The following is a 21220-nucleotide window of genomic DNA, read 5'->3' on the forward strand; positions in this document are numbered from 1 at the left end:
GCTTGTCGGGCAGCCTACACGAAGTTTGCACGGTGTGGTGAATGGTTGAGGCACAGGTGGAGGGCGTTCTAAGGCGCCCGCCCGTCGAAACATTGAAACGAGTTTTGGGTTGCGTTTGGGCGATGGGTCGTGCGTAGGCGCGCCCGCCCAACTCGGCAAAGAAGACGTGTTGTATTTTGGTTAAGTCGTGGTGAGACCACCGTGTGCTCTTGCATGGGTGGGCGCTCGACTTGGGTAAAACGCCGGTGGAGCCAAGCACCCGGTCACTTGTAAAAATTCTTCATATAATAAAAGATTATTATACATGTGATGTTGTTCTCCTGCTGTTCTATGATGTTCTTATATTAATGGTTTCCACACATTAATATGTTATTCATGGTTTAATGATGAATGTTAAGGCGTAGTTCGTAAAGTAAGCTAACAATGGAAGATGTTAATTACTTAGGCAGTGCCGCACCCGGCCAATTTAACGAAAAATGAATTGGGGGCGTGACAGGTGGTATCAGAGTAGGTTCACAGGTGGTGAAGTCGTTGCTTGATGAACGCAGAGAATAGACATTTATGCAAGGAAAAGTTATGGAGAAATCATGGATTAACAGTCTGGGTTTCGTGGACTTGATGGTTCATGGCAAGACCATTCAAGCTCTGGTGGACACAGGGGCCACTCATAACTTCATGACGACATGGTTAGCAAAAGAGGTTGGAATGATGATCTTCCCATCGAATGTGGAAGTCAAGCAGTGAAATCTAGAGCTAAAGTGGTGGGTTTGGCACATGAAGTGCCTGTGCAGATAAAAGACTGGAAGGGTCAGTTGGACTTCACAGTGATGGAGATGAACGACTTTGATATGATACTCGAGCAGGATTTCTTGAAGGGCAACAAGGAAATTGTTGTCCCCTTCTGTGATGAGGTGGTGCTGGTTGGACAGTCACAAACTTGGACTTTGCCCACTCATAGGCAAAGGAGGGAAGTCAAGGTGCAGCATGTTTCGGCACTGAGTTTGGAGAAGGCTATGAAGGAGTCAGATATGGAGACATATGCGGTGATGTTCAAGGGAGTCGAAGGTGATGGAGTGGGGATGCCTGTTCCAGCCGAGATTTCTGAGGTGCTGACCAAATATGTAGATTTGATGCCTGATGAGCTACCAAAGAAACTTCCACCAAGGCGTGCAGTGGACCATAGCATTGAGCTTGAGCCAGGAAAGCAACCCCCGGCTAAAGCACCTTATCGGTTGTCAGGACCTGATTTGGAGGAATGGAAACGATAGCTAAAGGAGTTAGCTGATGCAGGTTTCATCAGACCTTCAAGGTCCCCTTATGGAGCTCTGGTATTATTCCAGCCGAAGAAGGATTCGAATGAGATACGGATGTGCTGTGATTACCGTGCATTGAACAAGCAGACGGTAAGGAACATGTATCCTTTGCCATTGGTTGCTGATTGCTTTGACAAGCTTGCAAAAGCCCGAGTGTTTTCCAAGCTGGACTTGAGGCATGGGTATTATCAGGTGCGGATAGTTGAAGGAGACGAGAAGAAGACCGCGATAGTAACAAGGTATGGTAGCTTTGAGTTCCTTGTTATGCCATTCGGGTTGTGTAATCCTCCTGCTACGTTTTTCACTTTAATGAATGATGTCCTACGACCATACTTGGATTCGTTCGTAGTATTGTACTTGGACGATATAGTGGTGTACAGTGACAACATGGAGGATCATAAGAGGCACTTGGCGATGGTGTTCGAGGCACTGAGGGCAAATCATTTGTTCTTGAAGAAGTCTAAGTGTGTGTTCGCTCAGACTGAGATTCCGTTCCTTGGGCATATTGTTGGTCAAGGGTACATACGGATGGAGCCGAGCAGAGTGAAGGCGATCGAGGACTGGGTTGAACTGAAGAATTTCCATGAGATGAGGGTGTCCTTGGGCATGACCAACTACCAAAGGAAATTTGTAGAGGGGTACTCCAAGGTAACATCATCACTGACAGACCTATTGAAGAAAGACAAGAGGTGGAGTTGGACAGATAAATGTCAGAAGGCATTTGATGACTTGAAGAGGAGGATGGTTACAACACCGACTCTGAAGTTGCCGGACTTCGAGTGACCGTTTGAGGTACACACAGATGCTTCAGATTTTGCCATAGGAGGGGTTCTTATGCAGGATGGGCATCCAGTGGCGTACGAGAGTCGGAAGTTGCAGGATGGAGAACAGAGGTATCCAGTCCATGAGAAGGAGATGATTGCAATCATTCACTATCTTCATGTGTGGAGGCATTACCTAATTGGGAAGCCGTTTGTTGTCAAGATGGACAACGTTGCAGCAAGTTATTTTGCATCACAACCGAAGCTTTCTACGAAGCAAGCTCGTTGGCAGGACTTCTTGGCAGAATTCGACATGACTATCGAGTATAGACCGGGAAGACATAATGCGGTAGCAGATGCCCCCTTAGCAGGAAGGGACAACTTGCAGCATTGGAGGGAGAAGACCGGGCAGCTAGGAGTAGGAGTCGAGTTCAGATGTCAGAAGAGATGCAGAATAAGCTCAGGGAAAGTGTTGAAACCGATACTTTGGTGCAGAATATAGTGAAGCAGATAAAGGAGGGGAAGACACGAAATTTCTTTCTACGAGATGGGTTCTTGTTCTTTGGAAACCGTCTCTATGTTCCAAAGTCATCTGGGCTTAGGAGGCATATTTTGAAGGAGTGCCACAACTCACCGTGGGCTGGCCACCCAGGGCAGCATCATTCTTTGGCATTGTTGGAGAGAGGATTCTTTTGGGAGAAGATGTGAGAGGATGTAGAGGAGTATGTACATACGTGCATCATTTGTTAGCAGGACAAATCGGATACTCAGAGGCAAGGAGGACTGTTGCAGCCTTTACTGATTCCTGAGAGACCATGGATGAGTGTCTCGATGGACTTAATCACTCAGTTACGACAGGTTCAGGGGTATAATAGGATTATGGTCGTGGTAGATCGTTTTTCCAAGTATGTTGCCTTTGTTCCAACAAAGATACCTTGTGGAGCCAAGTGGACTGCGGAGTTGTTCTTTAAGAACATAATGAAGTATTGGGGGATGCCATTAAGCATCGTGTCAAATAGAGATCCGTGTTTTACAGGTAGATTAGTTCAAGTTAATCGGGACAGAATTGTTAATGAGTTCAAGTTATCATCCGCAGATAGATGGGCAGATCGAGAGGATCAACGCATTGCTAGAGGATTACTTGCGACATTATGTGACGGCTGATTAGAAAAATTGGCCTGAACTCTTGGATATTGCTCACTTCAGCTACAATATTCAAAAGAGTTTTGCGACGGGGTATAGTCCATTTGAGTTGGTGAATGGGCAGATGCTGGTTGCACCACATATCGTAGTGACAAGAGGTTTCTTGAGGAGTCCTCATGCGAAGAAGTTCATGAAGGCTTGGGATGAGATCTTGGAGCTAGCACGGTTGCGCTTGCACGAAGATACAAGGAGAATGAAGAAATGGGCTGATCGAGGAAGACGAGATATGCACTTCAGTGTGGGAGATATGGTGTTTCTCAGGATTACCAGGGAGCAGTTTCAACCAGCCAAGGGGACTGCGAGCAAACTAACACGGAAGTATGAGGGACCATTCCGAGTGAAGAAGAGAGTGGGGGAAGTTTCTTATGAGCTGGAGCTTCTGCATCATATGCACATGAAGCATCCAGTTTTTCACATGAGTCAGTTGAAGAGATGCAGACTTGATGTTGATCATCCAAAGAGAGCTGAACCGCCAAGAGGACCAGCCGGGATTGTGGACAAGCCATGGTTGGAGTTGGATAAGATTTTGAGCTACAGAACTACAGGGATTAGTTGCCACATGAAACGGGAGTATCTTGTCAGATGGAAGAATGCACCGGAGGAAGAAAGCTAGGAATCGAAGGACTTGCTTTGGAGATGGAAGAAGAAGATTGCGAAGTATGAACGAAAGATAATGAGGTAGTCGGGATTGTCGAGGGCGATAATGATTTCGAGCGGGGGAGGATGTAATGCCCTGCAGTTGGTAGGCAACCGGGCGCACGCTCCACCCGCTCCGTGAAGCAACTAAGGCATGACAGAACCACGTGGGCGACCAAGGACGAAATGCATAAGGCATAGGCGATGTTGGCGCTCCATAGTTTATAGGGGCGAGTCGAGGGAGCTCATCCACAAGCCGACCGAGGAAGCGATGGCAAACGAAGGATGGATTGAGCGGCGATCCCGTGGCATGGGCGGGCCGACCTCCAAAGACATGGAACGATTGCTTGGACGCGGCGGTTGGACAGATAGGTGGAAGGGTCGGCCGAAGGGCGCGACCACACGATGGCATATATATTATGCGATGTACTTGGCATTCAAACATCATGCGTTCACTCTTCAACACATGAGTTAGAGGTGTGAGGTAAAGGAGTAGGAGCCGCGGCAAAGGCACAGGTCTATGCGCCCGCTTGTCGGGTAGCCTACACGAAGTTTGCACGGTGTGGTGAACGGTTGAGGCACAGGTGGAGGGCGTTCTAAGGCACCCGCCTGTCGGAACATTGAAACGAGTTTTGGGTTGCGTTTGGGCGGTGGGTCGTGCACGGGTGCGCCCGCCCAACTCGGCAAAGAAGACTTGTGTTGTATTTTGGTTAAGTCGTGGTGAGACCACCGTGCGCTCTTGCATAGGTGGGCGCCCGACTTGGGTAAAACGCCGGTGGAGCCAAGCTCCCGATCACTTGTAAAAATTCTTCATATAATAAAAGATTATTATACATGTGATGTTGTTCTCCTGTTGTTCTATGATGTTCTTATATTAATGGTTTCCGCACATTAATATGTTATTCATGGTTTAATGATGAATGTTAAGGCGTAGTTCGTAAATTAAGCTAACAATGGAAGATGTTAATTACTTAGGCGGTGCCACACCCGACCAATTTAACGAAAAAAGAATTGGGGGCGTGACAATCTTTATACAAAGGGGAACTTCTGTAGACTTGATCAATTCTTCTTCTGTCTATGTCGGGGAAAAGATAGAATAGTAGACGACTGTTCTTCGCAGATATTTTCAGAAGTAATATTTCTCATACTTGGAGGTTTGGGAGTTGATACAACCCAGTGTTTAGGGAAAGTGAGGTCTTCCCATTTGATAGTTTGATGTTCTACTTTTTTATTTTTGGAATCAGTTAGAACCACAACACTTGACTTTGATTCTTTACTGGGTGCATGGAGGACTGCACGATAGAGAGTATTGGTATGACGAAAGCATCCTCTAGTCTGAATGTCAATGTTATGTCTTTTCTTTGACATATCAAATCCAGTTGTCTGGATCTGTAGTTGGAGAATATTGTCAATTGTTTCATCAAAGACATATACTGAAAAGTTTGGATAACAATCAAAATAGACTAGGCCATTGGACAAAGAAGCAACTATTCCTCCAATCAAGGAATCAGTATACTTATTATGTGTAAGATATTTGACAGTAGCTAGTATGAAGGTATTTAGCCCTTGGTGTGTCAAAGCATTTATGCCAATTCTGATACATCCCAAATGCAGGTTTTGAGTTTTTAGTCATTTGGCTTCAGCTTGAAGTTGCTTAGAGTTCAGAAGGGGAATGGACTAGACACATTCTGAATTTTTTTGGATTTGACTAATAGACTCTTTAATGGAAATTCTTGTGGATGCCTTTAAATGGAAAACAGTAAGATATGAATATACATGAGAAGCATGAATACTATGGAGTTTCCATCTAGTAGACGATTGTGACTCTTCATATTCCAATTCAGCAGAATTTATCACACGACTAGAAGCAGATGCAAACATATCCTTGAGGGGATTTTCTTCAATCTTATCTTTCTCATCTAATTCTCGGAAAGAAACATATCTTCTGGATGGATCCATTTATCTATAAAGAGTGATGTAATTGAGAACTAACCTTCACGAACCAGACGATACTGCTGGCTCTGATACCAATTTTACGCGGGGGATCCTTTATTTCCTTTTTCTGAAGCTTGCAACAACAACACGGGTTGACTAGCCTTGTTGAGTTTTCTTCTTTGTGTTTACTTATTCACCCATACATGAACCCATACAGGAACCTACTTGGTTATTTCACACTCTAAAAGCCTTTCTTTGTGGCATCCTTCGCCTTCTTCAGCCTTGGTGTCCCTTCTACCCTTTGGCGAACTTCTGGTTTGAATAACACAAATACTATCCCAATAGACTTTTTGAATAATTTCAGAGTTTCGGTAATAATAAAGTTTCCGAATTGAAAAGAAGAATTGAAGAAAAATGATGTTATGAGGAACCCAATGCTTTATGGCACATAAAGCAACACAGTATTGATCTCCCATACAAACCAGGATATGAAGGTAGGCCTTGCAAAAGCAGAGTTATACCTATGAGCAAGGAGTACAGAGATCTCTACGAAAAAGAGATCAAACAACTATTGGATAGAAAACTGATAAGAGAATTTGACAGTCCATGGAACTGTTATGGATTCTATGTGAATAAAAGATCTGAACAGATTAGAGGTATCCCAAGATTAGTCATAAATTACAAACCTCTAAACTCTGTTTTAGTTGATAATACCTATCCAATACCTCACAAGGGTGAGCTACTCATCAGAATCGTCGGAGAAAAAATATTTTCAAATTTTGATCTCAAATCAGGATTCTGGCAAGTAGCTATTGCAGAAAAAGATAAATTCAAAACTGCTTTCAGCGTTCCAGGAGGACATTACGAATGAAATGTTATGCCATTCGGTCTGAAACACGCTCCTTCAAAGTTTCAGAAAGTAATGGACTCAATTTTTAAGCCTTATTTTGATTGGTTAATGGTGTATATAGACGATATTCTTATATTTTCTAAGAATGTTCATGACCACTTCAAACATGTGCAAACCTTCCTGCAAGTGGTCAAAAGAAATGGTCTTGTTTTGAGTAAGAAGAAGATTGAGCTATTTCAAACCTCTATCAAGTTCCTCGGTCACACAATCCATAATGGCCAAATATCTCTCCAAAAACATGCCCTTGCCACTTAGTTTAGTTATTGAATTTTGAAAGGTATAAAATAACTTACACATTTGAACAAGGGCTACATTGTAGATACTCTTGCTTAGTTTAAGTATAGTTAAGTTAGTGTCAAAGACATACATGAATGGGCAAACAAAGGGTTTTTTTAGTAGTCCTACAACATTGCTAATGACTTAGGACTAGGAATAGTACCTCTAACAACTAGAGTGATGTGGATAAAAAATAATACATCTAACAACTAGAGTGGTGTGGATAAAAAATAATACATCTAACAACTAGAGTAATGAAATTAAGAATAACTTAAAACAAATAATATTGATTCACTAGAATTGGACAAAATCTATTGGTAAAATATATTTTTATAAAAATGTAAAAAATATATAATATTTAAATGATAATTAAAAATGAATATAAAAAATATATAATATTTATATGATAAATAAAATTAATATTATAAATAAAATTAAATACATAATAATGATGATAATATCTAAAAAATAATCCAAAATTTTTTGTTGAAAAGTGGAAGTGTAGTCAAAAGATAAGTATGAACAATCTATGTTATAGAACTAAATTGTATAGGTCTACGTCAAAGAAAATGTGATAAGTTAGATATAAATATGATGTTAATCAATGTTATAGGACGAAATTGAATAGGTGTAGTTCTGAAGGAAAATGTGATAAGTTAAATATAAATAAGATGTTAATCTATGTTATAGAAGGAAATTGTAGAGGTTTACGTCCCAAGGAAAATATGATAAGCTAGATATAAATAAGATATATAAACATCTTGTTGACTAAATAAGATAGATAAATATTTGTTTGATTTTAGTGATGTAATGAATATAAAGAATTTACAAAAAAAATTGTGCATCAAATATAAATTAAATGTTTGATAAGTATTATTGGATATTAATTTATACTAAGTATCAAAATATTTTTTTTCATAATATATTTCACATGGCTAATATTAAAAAATAATATAAATTAATTAAAGTATAATTCTATTTTATATTAGTATAGTAATCAATAATTATAGAAAATTAATATGCAAATGTATTTTTAAAAAACAAGTAATAAAAATAACATAATAAATTAACTCTAAATAATAATAATAAGTGTTCAATGACAATTATGGACATTATATATATATATATATATATATAATTTAATTTAATTAAAAAACAAAAACAACATGACTACATTTGAAATAAATTTCCCATTTTGAATATTACACAAATATTTGATACAAATTAAATAATATCGTTTTTCTAATAGTTATTTAAAGCTTTATTTAAAAAATAAACACATAAACTATATAAGTATTATCCAATAAATATTTGTATGATACGATATATAAATATCTTGTTCACTAATTAAGATAAATAAATATTGTTTGATTTTAGTGATGTAATGAATATAAAGAATTTTTAAAAGTTTATGTATTAAATATAAATTAAATGGTTGATAAGTATTAAAGATATAATGTGGAAGTAATTCATTTTTTTTTAGAAGTAAAAAATATGTATACGTCTAATCAAATTTCCAAATGTTATAAGTATATTTTCCTTATAAAAATTTATAAATATTCCATGAGATGAATTTAATAATTAATGTTACAAGAGACTCCTTATTCATGTCTTTGGTCTATCTTTTATAAAAATCCAAATCAAATTTATAATGTGAAAATAAATAAATTTAATAATTATATTATGCATTCCAATTTTTAATTTAAAAATAAATAAATTTAATAATTATATTATACATTAAAATATTAACAAGGTAAATATCTAAGCAAATATCCTTTGAGAAACAGATACCTTATGCAGCGACTCATACAATTGAGCCAACAAACATGAAGGGGTTTCACTTATGCTAGGTGAGGTTTGGTTTATTTAAATTAAAAAACAAAATTCGAAAAAGATTTTTTTTATTGGTTAAATAGTAACTTAATTTTGAACAATCATGCTCTTTCTACGACCATTTAAGTTAACTATTGCTATTTTAAGTCAGTTAAATTACATAACAATAAAAATAAAAATAAAGCATAATTAAAAAAATATAAAAATATATCAACAAAATTAAGAATTTTGAACAACCATGTTGTTTCTACAACCATTTAAGTCAATGGTTGCTATTCTAGTTAAATTATATGACAATAAAAATAAGAATAAAACACAATTAAATAAATAAATAAAATTAATAATTATAATTGGTAGAGATGTTTTTATGTAATGTTTAACATTTTGATATAAGTCAAATTAAGTAAAAATAAAATAAAAAGATCAACGTAATTTAAACATTTTAATTGGTCAAAATAAAATAAATAAGACCAATTAAAATAAATAAAAATAACCTTAAAATATAAAATAATAATAATAATAATAATAATCCATGATATTCATGTGAAATATAGCATCTTTAAAAAAGAAAATTTAACTTGAGTGGCCTAATGGTTAAGAGCATGTGTTTCTTCCTAAGAGGTCATAGGTTCAAAACCAGAGGGGGTTAGAGTATATATGCCTTCGTAGACTTAGTAATCAAATCACTAGAGAAAATGGGTCTCTTGTCCCATAAACAAGGGGGTCTCATACACCAATTTGGTGTCTGGCACCAATTTATTATTATTTATTCTTATTAACTATACTTAATCGATGGAAAATTAAAATAGATCTAACATTGCTTTTTATTTAAATAATTTTCCAAATCAGTTGCAACCTAATTTTGAATTATAGCTATATACTACTTTTGTTTGAAATAAAGAGATGGGATCTTCTAACTATATCATTCATTTAAATCTTTAAAATTATTTATTCAATAGTCATTTTCCAAGTTACCCACTAATTGCAATCATATTAAGGTTACGTGTACCTAAAGATCTCTAGCTAAGTTGGTTTAAACCCGGCCAATTCATTGATTTTGCTTGATTCCATGAGTGTCCGGCCATATCTCTACCATCAGCGCTGACGTTCAAATTAGAAAAAGTTGGTGGTACAAAACGATAAGAATCCAATGCACGGCCCGGCTTCTTTTCCCTGTTCCAGCTGGCGAAAACGTTCAAATTAAAATAAGTACAATACACGCCATGCCTTTGGTTTCCTTTCCAGCTGGCGTTTTGCTTCTTTTTCCTGTTCCAGCTGGCGTTTTGCTTCTTTTTCCTGTTCCAGCTGGCGCTAACGTTCAATTTAAAATAGGTACAATACACGCCAAGCCTTTGTTTTCCTTTCCCAGCTGGCGTTTTGATCACCTTCGTCCATCTTTTTACACAGTTTCATCCTCACCGTCCATTTAACCCTCTCGGCCTATAAATTGATGAGTTCTAAATTTTGTTCAACCACATTCTTTCGCTTGTTTCCCACCGTTCTTCCCCCTTTACAGGGATGGAGGGGGAGCTGCGATGCGATGGATGTCCCGACTCACAGCAGGGAGGAAAGGGTTTTCACCCATGGGAGGAAAGGGTTTTCATCTGTTTTTCGCGTCTTGCTTGTAGTTGTCTCCAGGCAGTTCTAAAATAGCTTTACTTATTGGTATTTTTCCTTCGCAGGGTACAGAGGCGTAGGGTTTTTTTTATCAGTGGTGCTCTCTGTCCCTAATTTCAGTACATCTTATTTTACCTACCATCTTATTTTTCTCTACTGGTGCTCTTTATCCATAATTTTTATACTTTTCTTGTTCTTGCTATTATATATTCTAATATCTCAATATATTACACACGCTCTTGTTGAGATGTGAATTGAGGATGGGATTGGGGATGTGTTTTCCATAGGTCTTTGGAGATAGCAAGCGACACGTTTCAATATACTGTTCAGAAATCTAGTGCATTCTCTCAGGTATTTTTGTGAAGCTTTCACTCTAGGGCATTCTTTCAGGTATTTTTGTGAAGTTTTCACTCTGTAAGTGATTAGGTTAAATGTGTTTTTCCTGTTGTGGTTTGAGGATCAAAATAGATCAGTGGAAGCTTCGCTCTGTAAGTAATTGGGTTTAATATATGTTCTTAGGCAGTGGGTTCTGTATGCTTTATAACCACATAGCGCGACCTTTTAGTGTCTGATAACAGGACCGTATGATCTTATGCTTTTTGGTTTCCGGAAGGGGAACTCCTTGTGTTGGTCTACCTGGTTGTCCAGATCTGAAGATTGGATGTTAGCTGCCACAAGGCCGTCAACACCATTACAGTAATTGAAAGTATTTAGTCCCCTTCAACATTATTGTTTCTATTGTTTAGATGTAGTGGCCGAACGAGGGCTCTGGCTGCAGTATCAATACGGGCGGTTGTTGAGTTTTGTTGGTGTTATTTTTATTTTGTGCTTCTGTACTAAGCATTAGCGCTATTGGTCTTCTCATACGTGATTTGAGAGCTGATTGATCCTTGGGTTGCAGGGCCTTTTAATTCGATCATAGGAACCGGATTGATTCTTGCAACATCCTCGAGAAGACTTAATTAGGGATACATGATCTATATAGGGGGTTTGGTGTCGAATATTTGTTGTGTTATATTCATGTAGTCTATTCTATTTGGCGTCAACGTTGTTTCATTTCTAATCATTGCTATGCCTGGTTTGTCTAAGAAATTGGTCCTTGGGCTGCAGGTTAAATATATTGCTCTACATTTGCGAGTTGATCATAGAAAGCAGAATAATCTCTTGAAACTTTATGAACAAACAGGCATCCTACTAAGTATCGCAGGTCTATAGATCTAAACTCTTTTTGAGTTTGTACTTTGTTGTGCTGCATAACTTTAGGATTACTCCACAATCTGCCGCTCTAGGAATAAATTGTGCAGGATGGTGGATGAAAGGTGGCTTAAAAGGCATTTTTGGGTCGAAAACATCATCCAAGAGGTTTGCTGTTACTGTTAAGCTTCGACGAGTGGTTTTTAGTTGCAGTCATCTGTTCATGTTCTCTATTTGTTAGAGGTGCAGAGATTATATGTGCGATTCATGTGAAATTAGAACAAGAGGAAGTTCTTTAGTTCAACAAGTGTGAGGTAGTCTGTATTTTTGGGTCGAAAACATCATCCAAGAGGGTTGCTGTTACTGTTAAGCTTCGGCAAGTGGTTTTTAGTTGCAGTCATATGTTCATGTTCTCTATTTGTTAGAGGTGCAAATATTATATGTGCAATTCATGTGAAACTAGAACAAGAGGATAAGCCATTCACGTGAGTCAGTTCTTTAGTTCAACAAGTGTGAGGGATTAGTCTGTCTATTGATATTTTGGTAATAATTTATGACTACCCCGCAGTCTGCAGCTCTAGGCATATATTGTGCAGGACAATGGATTGAAAGGTTAGAAGGCGTTTTTGGATCAAGAACATCATTCAAGAGGTTTGCTATTAAGCTATAATGAGTGGTTTTTAGTTGCAGTTATCTCGTTTGTTAGGAGTGCAAGATCATATGAACTAGTAATGTTGAAGTAGAACTATTCATGTGGAAGTATAACAAGAGGATAAGCAGGGGCATAGTACGTCTGGATCAGAAGTGTCCTCGATGTTTGAGGACTGCTTTGGACGCCTAGTCGACATATTCTCATTGGGAATAAGTAAGGATTACAATTCCAATGTTTGAGGACTGCTTTGGACGCCTAGTCGTCATATTCTCATTGGGAATAGTAAGGATTACAATTCCAATCAGATCATTTTTTTCACAATTCCGATCTGGTCATTGTATTTTTGTTTTTTTAAATCGGGGCCAGTATCTTTAAGGTGGAATGATTTTTATGGTATTTTTGAGACGAGATTTTGTGTTTGGTGAAGATGTATTGGATCAGGTCTTATCTACAGGTTGTGCTGTTCAGCCTTGAAGCTGCTAGTAATATTTCAGTAGGGTCGTGACATGTTTACCATTGAATGGTCAATTTCTGAAATCTCCGAAGAACTCGTCTCAACGGTACTTGTGAAGGCTTTTGGCATATAAATCATTTTTTATTTCTATTTTAACGCCATCGCACTCATCGGATTGTTATCCAAATGTTTATCAAGGTGGTCCAAAACTTTATAACAGATGTTGCCGCATCGGTTGAGTTGCCACAGTAGGATCGTGGGTAACTTTTCCAGTTGTGGTTGTCACGGTTCTTCGGAGTGGATCTTTCTTCACATCTTTCTTTAGTTTGATACATTGCTCACTGTCTTCAATAGTCTTCTATCTTTTATAGTTGTTACCTCTGACTTCCGCTGTGCATTGAAACACATCTCTGGTCTAGATCGACTCTTTAGCTACATTGATATTTGGACATGGTCTTCAATTCTCTAGATCGGCTCTGTGGGCTGCGTGGCATGGTTGCATTTTGAAGATAGGTTTCCGAGCAAGATGAGTTCTTCGCTTCGTTTCGTCATTCTTTCAAGCGAGCCTGTTTCAAGATAGGTTTCTGATCAAGGCGAATGCTTTGTTTCCTCACTTTTTCAAGCCAGCGTGTCATTTCTTGATTGCATCTGCTTCTAATCAGCGGATATGTCGGACTGTCGTCCTTGCCCATTCATTGCATGACAGGTTCCATAGAGGTGATTTATTCCGCTCGAACTCACCTGGCTTCCTCGACTTTCTGTGAATGCGTTGTTGTGCTACTTGGCTTGGATCATGGCCATTTGGAGTGGCCTTCTGTGATGAGATGCTGTCTTCTTTATCATTCTTAGACAAGCTATGCTATGATTTGTCTTAGCATGTGTTCTGTTTGTTCATTCCTTTGTGTCTTCGAGCATGGGTTCAGTCAATACCAGCGGCTCCTTTCTTCTCTAATCGAGGTTCCATTTGCTAAGAGATGTTCAGATTGTCTCATTTTTGCCACGAGATGAATATGTTGTCTCTTCGGGCGTTGTTTATATCAGTATCGGCCAGTCTGATATATCACTCTGCTTCTCTTCATTATCTGGCCTGAAAAGTGCCCGGCTGTGTGTTCCTCCTTTGCAAGCGAGCGTGTTCGACTTCAGGCGAGCGTGAGATTACCATCCCCAAGGGGTCCATGGTGAGAAATGCTTCAATTATTCTTATCCACATGTAATGTTAGCAACGATTTGATATTTGTTTATTTTTGTTTTTGTCTCCGGCCTCCTAATTTGGCATTGACCATAGTTTTTTAATGTCTCAATAGACATGCTTTGGGGGTATTTGCAATTTATCTTGCGATTTTAGCGGGTACAATGCTCGCCCTTCTGCATTTAAGGTGTAATGTGTCACGATGTCAACAGATATTTAGTTCTCCCGTTCAGCTTATAATGAATCTTTATAGCAAATATATCAAAATGGTTTTTAATACTGTTGGGACTTTCTAATACAATTATGGTTTTTAATGTAATATCAATTTATATATTATATGCTTTGTAAAATAGAATTTTTTTTTACCCATTTCTGTGGTACATGCTACAAATTATAATTGTAAAAAAGGCATGTGCCGCCACCTAACACTTTCATTCTAGTTTGTGAGAGAAATTCGCGAAATTTTTGCGAGGTTCTCATTTAATGTAATAATATAATGTTTTTTACTCGATCAAAAAATACATTAAAAAACACTAAAATTAAAATTAAGGCAAATAAATTAAATGTAAATATTTAACTTTTTAAAATAAATTAAAATATACATAAAATTACAATAAAATGATTTTAAAAATAAATAATATATATATAAAATAAAATAAAAATAACAAAAAACTAAAATATATATAAAACTATAATAAAATAATTTTAAAAATAAATAAAATATAGATAAAAATAAAAATGGAAAAAAAAAATTATATAAAAAATACAATAAAATAATTAAAAAAAATAAAATATATATAAAAATAAAAATAGAATAAATAAAACATATATAAAAATAAAAATGAAATAAAAATAAAAATGGAGTCAAATAATTTTCTTACAATATGTAATATTTGCGGGTCAGTGTAGTAAATGCAATAAATCTCTTCGATGACCTCTTTGGCAGCGTTTGCGGTGCTCTCTTGAGAAAATTATTTTGACTTGATCAAATAATTTTCTTACAATATGTAATATGATCAAATAATTTTCTTACAATATGTAATATGTACTACTCAATGGATGTTTGAACTATAAAGTAAATGTTTGAACTATAAAGTAAATTTTAATTCAACTCTTGCCTCAAGATTTTCCATTGTAAATTTTTTTGCCTATATAATAATTTCTAATTCTTTTATCATGAAACTCTTGCTTTAAGATTTTCCATAATAATTTTTTTTGATCATTGAAACTCTTGCCTCAAGATTTGCCATAATAATTTTTTTTGGTTTTGTTTTGATTTTTTTGTATTTTTTTTGTTTTGTTTTGATTTTTTGTTGTGTAATTTGAGTTAAATATTTTAACTCATTGGATGTTTGATTTATAAAATAAATTATGAAACTCTTGCCTCAAGACTTGCCATAATAAATTTTTTTTCATTAAATATATGAAATCATAATTACTTTATAAATCTAGTTTCATATTTTCAACATTAAGAGGTATTTGTAATCCATACAAGTTAATATTTCATCACTAAGAGAGGTATTTGTAATCCATACAAGTTAATATTTCATCACTAAGCAAGGCTTTTGACTAACAATGCTATCTCTCCACAATATCATAGCATAATGCTCATGAGACCCACATCGTTATCTCTATCATAGCATATACCCCACTTGGGTTCTCTTATCTTAAAATCTTGGACTACTCTTATTTTGGATGCCCTAACAGATCCTCAAAGAGTATTAAATGGCAAATACTTACCCAATCCTCCATTTTAAGTAAAGACAACAATGATGTTTTTATATCCTCTTTAATTAGGGAGGATATACATATTCCAATGAAGAAATGCACTCATTCATATGGAAGGAATGTACCTAAGTTCCCTCTTGGCTTAGGAATTTGCTTCCAAGTTTCTACCAAGTTAGAAACTTATTTCTAGGCTCCTACAATAGTGCTTTAGTTGGAGATCATGGGGTAACTAGTTGCTTGAAGAATTACTCCTTACGATGTCATGAACTTCTTTTTTTTAATTGGGACTTTTTTGTAGGGCATTGATTATCCATCACTTTCATCCATGAGTTGTCATCATTCTTGTTATTGGAAAGTGATTCATTAGTCCATATTTGGCCTCCCTTCATTTGTAGAAGACTTCCACAACTCTTCCCTTAGCAAACCTTCCATAAGCCCATGTGGGTATTGTTCAAAAATAGAAAATGAACATTAAATCAATGTTACCTTTGTGATGTTATTTCATCATGACATCTTATTTGCGTTGACATCTTGCATACATATTGACACATCTCCAATAGCTATACATTGTCAAGGGTCTCTTTCTATTTTTTAGATCTCATTAGATCTCAATCCTTGGATGTTGATTGCATTTTTCATGATCTCTTCCTTTTTCTTTCACACATTTTCTTCCAGGAACTTCCAATTTCATATGAGGACCCATGCCTTCTTGGATCCTTCCAAAGGAGGAGATCCTTTCTTGTGATCATGCTCTCGAAGTAGCATTCATAATATCTGCAACCATATGGCATGATTTAATATATATATGTGCAGACATACCTCATTTCTTCCTTTAGGCCATCTAGACTTCCTTCAACTTCCTTTGATTGAAAGAACTTCAATTCCTTGACTTGCTTCACTTCTTCTGACATCATACCATCATCACCTGAATTCCATACAAGTTGGAATTCTTGGTGAGACACTTGCTTCTTCTAGTAGGCGAACCTTCCAATGAAGATCTCGACCATCCTCATCTTGCAAAAGCTCATTTTAAATGATGTATGATGAATTTGTTGATGGTGTTATAAATCTGTCAACTAAGGGAGATTTCCCTGATGTGAAGTCCCAAGTAGACCTCACACCGTTTGGTGTAGGAGTCCCATCTGGTATGAAGACTCGATTGCTAGATACTTAGAGATATGCTTTGGCTCTATCAGCACATGAGAGTGTTATGCTGGTATCTTCAAACATCAAGGTACATGTGCTTGGTGAATGCGTAATGTAATCGTGTCAAGGTTCTCTTATTACAATGGGGGGAGAGTAAAGTGAGCCTCGAAATGAGAGGTAGTAGTACCACCTAGGAAGAGACACACGAACCAGGAAGGGTTTGTCCAGCATCCCAACAGAAAAGTCCATAGCGGACACGAAAATCATTAAAACCAAGGTACAAGGGCAAACACGTATACCATCTAGGAAACAAGACATGTCTGTCTAATGTCCTATGGAATAGTCCACAAGGACGAGGCAACAGTGAGAAACAATACAACACATCTTCAACAATATAAGTACTAAAACAACCAAAGTAGTTTAACTATTTTAGTACAGGTTAAGCAAACATGCATTACAAATGTTTAAAGAGTAGTCTTACAAACATCTATAAAACATGCGTGAAAACGTGTTATTTTTAACAAGCTTCTGAATAAAGAAAAAATTCCAAGACACATTTGTACACCATACGTCACTAGTCCCAGTAGTGGGACATTAGAGCCACTTGCTCAAAAAAAGAGTACAGACTCTTAAGGCTATGTGGGAGGATCCAAGATGAAAAAAAGTCCTTGCTCATACAATGGGAGGGGTATATATAGCCAAGGGTTATGCTTTACCCTTGTGACTCTTGGACTACCCTCGTCACTGTTTAACTTCCCATGAATTTTCAATTGACATGACTCTTCGACTTCTTGTGTGTGTCCATTGGACTTCACTTTACATTCAATTACAATGGATATGGCCCATAGTGGTGATGTGGTCGAGACAACTCATGACACAACTCAACATGACATTGTTGACATGTACTGGTTGACTGTGGTGTCCATGTCAAGCTACTGTGCTGCTGAGTGATGGTTGTACTCCTGGTGTACTTTGGCTTTTCCTCCGCATGGCATGGTGCTGCGGGGTCTTCAATGGTCTTGGTATTTCTTGGTGGTTCAATGCATATGTTCCTTTTGCTTGTTCTTTGACGAGCTTGGTATGTTCGTCTAGTTGCAAGCAAGTATTCTAGGATGTATGCTCCTTCATCTTGTCTGTTGCCTCGCCATGATTTATTAGTGTACCTATTTTTCAATTCACTCATGACAGGATGACATCAAATCCGAAACATCTTAGTTTAACGTGATGCATTTTTATCATGTTCCAGGTGACAGAGAGGGAGGACAACTCACTGAGACAACACAGAGCACAGTTCAGACTAGAATGAGGAACTCTGGGAGGACAACCTGCATTGTCGAGAAAAACTGCGCAGTGACCATTGGGAGGAAAAATTGCACAGTGAAGGACACCAGTGGCACCTGCAAGGTGGGACCCTAAGGGGCACTTCTGTGCAATTCCTGAAGGGAAGACAAGACAGGGTTGTACGGGACAATGGGCAAATTTTTCACAGTTTTCAGAGGGAAGACAAAGCAGAGTTGCAGAGGGACAACTGGGCAATTCTGCGCAGTTTCTAAGAGCAGTGTAGGACATCGTTGCAAGGGACTTACTGGGTGTTGTGACTCATTGTCAAATGTGTTTTCAGTTGTCCCAAAGTGAAAAAGAGTAGTAAAGTTTGAAGCCATATTTCAAGCCACAAAATCTTTCAAAGCTAAATCAGTCACTCTCCATTAGATAGTGCTTGGAATAAGCTTTCTGACGATATATGGAACTCCTAAAATGGAATGCAAAATCAGAAGATATGCACTATTGAAGTTCAAAGGGTTTGTTGCCTTTGAAACAAAGGAGGAGCTTATCGAAGGTCTGGGAGCATATCGCAAATCGCATACTGGAGGTCCCTGGCAGCAATGAGGCAAGCCGAGCAAAGAGAAAACCAGTGATCAATGATCATTGATATCAGAGATCGGAGTTTCCAGGGTCTCGCATATCGACAATCGCCAATGTCAGAGGTCCGAGATACAGTGTATGAGCGATCAATGATCGTCAATACCAGCGAGGTCAGAGCTAACTTGCAATGGAGTGATCATCGATATCACAAATCTCATATCAAAAGGGTCCAGGGCTTCGCACATCAGCGATCGGGGAATCGACGCACCAAGAGGGTAACAACTCTAAAAATGTTGCGAAATGGAGAAGTTCTGATATAGTTTAAAATCATGAGGGGGGCCGAAAACATTTTAACAAAGGAAATTAACGAAAAAACAAGGGCAGACAAACATTTTCTCTCTCCTCCAGGGGGCCATGTGGCGACTGTCGTCATCATGACATGGCAATACGAAGGACATGTGGCATGCTGATCTAACATTTTCAGGGGTCCTATGGGGGCATATCTGAGGGTCACGTGTCACCACTCTCAAGGTGACACGTGGCAGAGGATGACGTCACATCAGAGATCGCAAATTTGCGTTTGCAGGTTGAGGCATGTTATTACATCAAGGTTAAGATCCCGATTGCAATCCACCGAGAAAGGGGCTTCGATAAGGGGGCTGGCACACGGTCACATAAAGAGCTAAAAACTAGGGGCAAAGCATGGAGGGTGATTGATGATCGACGATTATGGTGTATTGTGCATCAAAAGGAAATTGTCGATTGTGAACCTCCGATAAGGGGGCTAGCCAGTGGTCATAGGGAGAGTGAAGAACCAAGAGTTAAGCAGGACAGATGATCCTGCATATCAATGATCGCAAGTATCAAAGGGTGAAAACATAGATTGCTATGAAATTGCCGATTGTGATATCCTAGGTGCGCCCAATTGGCATTTGGCGATTACAAGTTATAGAGGGCGCAGACCCTCCCTTATCCTTTTTCCAAGTGGGCCAGACCCTCCCTTATATTTTTTCCATTGAATGGTTTGATTGCTCTTTCAACTCTTCTAGCTACGCTTAAAATCGTTTTCTGGTCCAAAACTTGATGTTGCAGCATCGGTTGAGTTGCCACAGTAGGATCGTGGGAAACTTTTCCAGTTGTGGTTGTAAAAGATTGTTCTTCTGAGTGAATCTTCCTATTAACCTATTCACATCTTTCCTTAATTTGTTGCAATGGACACTGTCCTCGATAGTTTTCACTCTCTTTTGTAGCTGTTATCTTTGACTTCGGTTGTGCATTGAAAGACATCTTTGTTCTAGATTTGGTTACATGGATATTTGGACATGGTCTTCAATTCTCTAGATTGGCTCTGGGCTGCGTGGTATAGTTTCATTTCCCTTTTTGAGGAAGATGAGTTCTTCCTTTTGTTCTTTCAAGCGAGGTTGTTTTTGCAAGCGTCATTCTTTCAAGCGAGGTTGTTTCTGCAAGCGTCATTCTTTCAAGTGAGCCTGTTTCAGCAAGATGAGTTCTTCGTTTTGTCATCGTTGTTTCTGCAAGCATCATTTTTTCAAGCGAGCCTGTCTCAGTAAGATGAGTTCTTCGTTTCATCATTCTTTCGAGCGACACCGTTTCAAGATATAACCAAAAGTTCGTCAAAGAGTAGAAGGGACACCAAGGCTAAAGAAGGTAGAGGTTCGCCAAAGGGTAAAAGGTTCGCCAAAGGGTTGAAGAAGGCGGAGGTTCGCCAAAGGGTAGAAGGGACACCAAGGTTGAAGAAGGTGGAGGTTCGCCAAAGGGTAGAAGGGACACCAGGGCTAAAGAAGGCGAAGGAAGCCGCATACCTAGTAGGTTTGTGTATGAGTTCATGTATGGGTGAATAAGTGAACACAAAGAGGAAAACTCAACAAGGTCAGTTAGCCCGTGTTGCTGTTGCAAGCTTTAGAAAAAGGAAATAAAGGAGCTCCTGCATAAGATTGTCCTTTATACATTCTGGCGAACTTCTGGTTTGAATAACACAAATACTACCCCAACAGACTTTTTGAAGAATTTCAGAGTTTCAGTACTCAAAATATGTGGAAAATTCTCACTCTTTATTGATCAAAATTTCAGGTTACAGAAAGTTGTAATACAAACTATGTTGTTTTTTCCTGAGATAGACTGTGATGGCATTTACTAGTGTTTGCTTTTTAATAAACAAGATAGCTTTCTGGAGGCTACTTGGCCAATTCACAAACTTAGTCTCTGAACAAAATACACAAATATTTATAGATCTGGCCACTTTAGGTTCTTATCAGTGCCGAGCACACTGATATGTAGACTTTTCAGATCCAACTTAAAGATATTGATTTCAATTTCGTGATGCAAGCAGATCAGGGTATCAACGCACAGATACAGAGCAAGAAATTAATCAGACTCTTCTGACTCTAAAAAAACACACCCAAAACTCTACTTTAAACTTCGATGCCTTACGAATGGCCTTTACTCTCTATTTATAGCAAAAGAGGGGACAAACATTCGTGTAGGACATGTGA

General features: G+C 38.0%; 2 long non-coding RNA genes across 2 annotated transcripts in view; one reads left to right on the forward strand and one right to left on the reverse strand.

Moving 5' to 3' along the window:
• The first annotated feature begins 10292 nt into the window (after positions 1-10292).
• LOC149252629 (uncharacterized) lies at positions 10293-14253 on the forward strand. Its single transcript, XR_016266966.1, has 2 exons — positions 10293-12543; positions 12614-14253. It is a non-coding gene; the product is annotated as an uncharacterized LOC149252629 (long non-coding RNA).
• Positions 13324-21220, reverse strand: part of LOC149252630 (uncharacterized) — a 32039-nt gene continuing 24142 nt past the window's right edge. Inside the window, exon 2 of the long non-coding RNA XR_016266967.1 lies at positions 13324-13525. This is a non-coding gene — a long non-coding RNA (uncharacterized LOC149252630). The remainder of the gene's footprint in view (positions 13526-21220) is intronic.

Source organism: Pinus tabuliformis, chromosome 7, assembly GCF_031772625.1.
Source record: "Pinus tabuliformis cultivar Carrire ecotype Pingquan chromosome 7, CPIR1, whole genome shotgun sequence".
NCBI classification, from domain to species: Eukaryota; Viridiplantae; Streptophyta; class Pinopsida; order Pinales; family Pinaceae; genus Pinus; species Pinus tabuliformis.